The sequence below is a fragment of the Taudactylus pleione genome, unplaced genomic scaffold, assembly GCF_031769625.1.
Source record: "Taudactylus pleione unplaced genomic scaffold, aTauple2 ptg000114l, whole genome shotgun sequence".
NCBI lineage: Eukaryota > Metazoa > Chordata > Amphibia > Anura > Myobatrachidae > Taudactylus > Taudactylus pleione.
In genome coordinates, this window is record NW_028284516.1 from 15,000,611 (window position 1) to 15,004,914 (window position 4,304).

Sequence of the window (4,304 nt, forward strand, 5' to 3'; positions counted from 1 at the left end):
AGCCTGCGGATCAGAGAGCCGGGCAGTGGTGACTAGGGAGGGAGCTGGGCAGTAGTGAGTCACCGCTGCCCGGCTCCCTCCCCAGGCACCGCTGCCCGGCTCCCTCCCCAGGCACCGCTGCCCGGCTCCCTCCCCAGGCACCGCTGCCCGGCTCCCTCCCCAGGCACCGCTGCCCGGCTCCCTCCCCAGGCACCGCTGCCCGGCTCCCTCCCCAGTCACTGCTAGGGAGGCCAATCCAGAATCCCTGGATTGGAAGCTTTCAATCCCGGCCATTTTTAACTGTGAGAAGAAATCATTAGACCAATTAAACAGCGCTCTGAATTGCATCACCCCCAGAGTTAGCAAACCTCCCAATAAATACTTTACACAAAGTCAATAATATTTTATGTATGTAGTAGATCAAAATATGATAGATATGAAAGGTTTCCTTTTTCCACAGTCAATACATTCTAATTTCACATTGTTGAATGGATCTTCCCTAAGATCAAGAACATATAGTAACTCTCAATCTCAGTCCCAAAGGATCAGTAATTTTACTTTGAAATCTTTAAATTAATCGGAAATATAAATAATCAAAACTTTGATGTTGCTGTTGGGAATATGCTGTGCATTTATAGGGGCATGCCAGTGAGTAATTAACAGCGCTATAGCAAAGGCCATTTGGGAAGTGAACGCCTGGTCCTTGTAGTCACACCTGACTGTTCTAGTAACAACCACGCATTTAGTGTCTGTGACTATGCGGCTGTTTTATTGTTATACATTTATATCTCATACAGTAATTTAGCTGAGAGGTGTGTGTGTGTATGTATGTGTGTGTATATATATATGTATGTGTGTGTATATATATATATATATATATATATATAGACACACACACACACACACACACACACACGTATGTACCCATGCTGTGTAAGCAGGTCCTGCTTTTGGATAGAGCAAACTAGTTTGTAATCTTTATAACTCTACATTGTTCGAGGGCTGCTGAGTTTTTCATTTGTTTCCCATGAATTAATAAAAATGTTTTGGTCTATTTTAGCCTTCTGGTTGTACGGATCATTTCACTATTAAGATATTTTTGGAATTTTTGTTTCTCCTTCATCCACTAGGGGACACTGGAGGACTTCAAGACAGTGGGGTATAGACGGTGCTGAGTGGAGCTGGCACTTTAAATTTAAATTAAGTGTGACTAGCTCCTCCCCTCTATACCCCCCTATAGGCCAGTATTAGTTTGTGCCCGAGTGGGAGCAGGTCACAAAAAAGACTTCTACTCTAAGGGCTAGGATAGTTTTTAATAAATAGAATCTGAGGACAGACGGGCAGTAGCTGCAACTGCCTGTCTGCTACGTGGGACGCTGCCGGAGGGGACCCACTCGCAAGTGCATGCATTTCGCATGGGGTCCCCGACACCTGAGACCTTAGTCTTCAGGGGGGGCCACATGCCGCTGCATGCAGCGCGCATTGCGGACCCCCCAGTCAGAGCTAGCCGCTGGCAGCAGCAGCAGGAAGCCTCATCGTCTCCCTGTGAGTACAGCTGACTCCCTGATTAGCAGGGCAGCCAGCTTATTACATTAGGCGGCCCCACACAGTCAGATCCGCGCCGGCGACACAGCCACCAGCGCGTTATTTATAAGTACAGCTGATTAGCAGGGCAGCCAGCTTAGGGCTGACAGAGGCGGGCTCACATACCAGACGGCAGTAAAGCCAGCGCGTCTCTCTGTCAGTACAGCTGACTCCCTGATTAGCACTGCAGCCAGCTTATTACATTAGGCGGCCCCACATAGTCAGATCCGCGCCGGCGGCACAGCCACCAGCGCGTTATTTATAAGTTTACACGGCGCTAGAATGTGGGGGGCGGAGCTTAGTTCCGACTTCCCTCTCCTGCCTCCCATCAGCCCCAGCGTTTCTCTGCAGACTGCTGGACAGCCTACGGACCTGTATGTATCACAGCAGGGGTTTAGGCTGATGTAAAGTGAGCATTTGGAGCATAATAATAATTAATCCTTTGCCTGGCGTTCTGGCACTGCTAGGAGCGCCGTTGTGGGCAAGTGTGACTGTCTCCAATCTCTCTGTACCCCAGTATACTGTTTTTCTTACCCTGTCACTTAACCTCTTGTGGTTTGTGTGGGGTCTGTATGTAGCATGACTGGCAGGTCTAAGGCTTCGCAAAAGTTATTTACCTGCAAAAAGTGTGGAGTAAAATTTACACAGGGACAGTCATCTACCTCCAGATTGTGTGATGGTTGTTATACGGATCAGGAATCTGCAGAGATGTCAGAACCACCGCCTTGGACGCAGGTTACATCTGTTATATCCTCTCTCTCGGCTGAACTGGAGGCTTCTCGCAGAGAAAGAGAGGCTTATAGGTCTGCTGCTACAGAGGAACCAGCATGGGCGAGATCCCTAGCTGTTTCTATGAAGGGGATTTCCAAAGCCATGACAATGGCGTCCCCTCCGCAGGTCTCTAAAAAGAGACTGTTACCCTCAGTCCTCCATTGGGATGACCCAGAGGAGGAGGATATGCCCGAATTAGAAGAGTGTGAATATGCCCCAGATTCGCCTAAAGAGCCTCTGGAGTCTGATCCTGAACAGGTATCAGAGGGAATAGAAGCCTTGATTGCTGCAATACGACAGGTATTGCACATACAGGAAGAGGACTCAGATCCTGCAAAACAGTCTTTCTTTCTTAAGAAACAAAGACAAGCTACGGCTTTCCCTATATCGGAAGAACTGGATTCTCTTCTAACGACAGCCTGGGTACATCCAGATAAAAAATTTCAGATGTCCCGGTGTTTATTATCTTTTTACCCTTTTCCAGCAGATAATAGAAAGGCTTGTGAAACTCCTCCTACGGTAGATTCATCTGTATCGCGATTGTCAAAAAAGACTACGCTCCCTGTTCCAGGAGTCACGTCTTTAAAGGACATGTCCGATCGGAGACTGGAGAACACTCTTAAGTCCATTTACACCGCTGCAGGGGTGACTCTTTGTCCAGCGATCGTTAGCTGCTGGACTAACAAGGCTATTGAAATTTGGGCTAAGCAATTGGCGGACGGAATGAAAGATCAACTACCAATGGAGGAAATCATTCTATTAGCAGAACATATAGGTGAAGCGGCAGCTTACCTTGGAGAGGCGTCTAAGGATGTTTGTTCTATTGCCTCCAGAATTTCAGCTCTGGCAATTTCAGCACGGCGGGCGCTGTGGCTCAACTTGGCAGTCTGACGCGGAATCCAAAAAGGCTGTGGAAGCACTTCCTTTCACTGGACATGTACTATTCGGGGCAGAACTAGATAAATGGATATCTCGGGCTACTGGAGGTAAATCCACTTTTCTACCATCTGCAGCTCCTCCACCTAGACGATCTTACTCAGGACCTTCATTTCGGTCCTTTCGGGCCCCGGGTCGTTCACGTGGTCGTTTCAGAGGATCATCAACGTCCCGTGGTACCAGAAGTCAGGGTAGAACCGCAGCCAGCAGAGGCTCGAGTCTACAGGAAGTTAAGTCCACTTCTAAACCCAGTGCATGACGGGCTTCCCTCTCACCTGGGGGACCCCAGAGTGGGAGCGCGTCTTCGGGACTTCAGCGAGGTCTGGACGGAAACCTGTGCGGACGCTTGGGTCCGAGATCTAATAATTTGGGGCTACAAGCTAGATTTTCAACTGCAACCCCCAAATCATTTTTTTACAAAAGGTTTGCCAGTTTCCAACGACAGAAGTGTGGTCTTACAGAAAGCAATAGACAGGCTTCTGTCCATGAAAGTGGTAATCCAAGTCCCCAGTCATCAGAAGGGAAAAGGATTTTACTACAGTCTTTTTGTCGTTCCGAAGCCGGACGGTTCGGTCAGACCCATTCTAAACTTAAAGGATCTCAATCCATACTTACGGATCTTCAGGTTCAAGATGGAGTCTCTTCAGTCGGTAATTGCAGGCTTGGAGGAGGGCGAGTTCATGGTATCTCTCTAGATATCAAGGACGCCTATCTGCACATTCCCATTTGGCCACCTCACCAGGCTTTCCTGAGATTCGCAGTTCGGGATTCACATCTCCAGTTTCAGGCCTTGCCCTTCGGCTTATCTTCGGCCCCACGGGTATTCACCAAGGTTATGGCTGTGATGATGAGTCTCCTTCGGAAACAAGGAATCACTATTATTCCGTACCTGGACGACCTACTCCTGAAGGCAAATTCCAAGGATCAACTATTACAGGACATCACCGTGACACACAACCTCCTCATTCGTCATGGATGGAATCTGAATTTTCCCAAATCGCATCTGCAACCGACAGAGATTGCAGTTTCTAGGA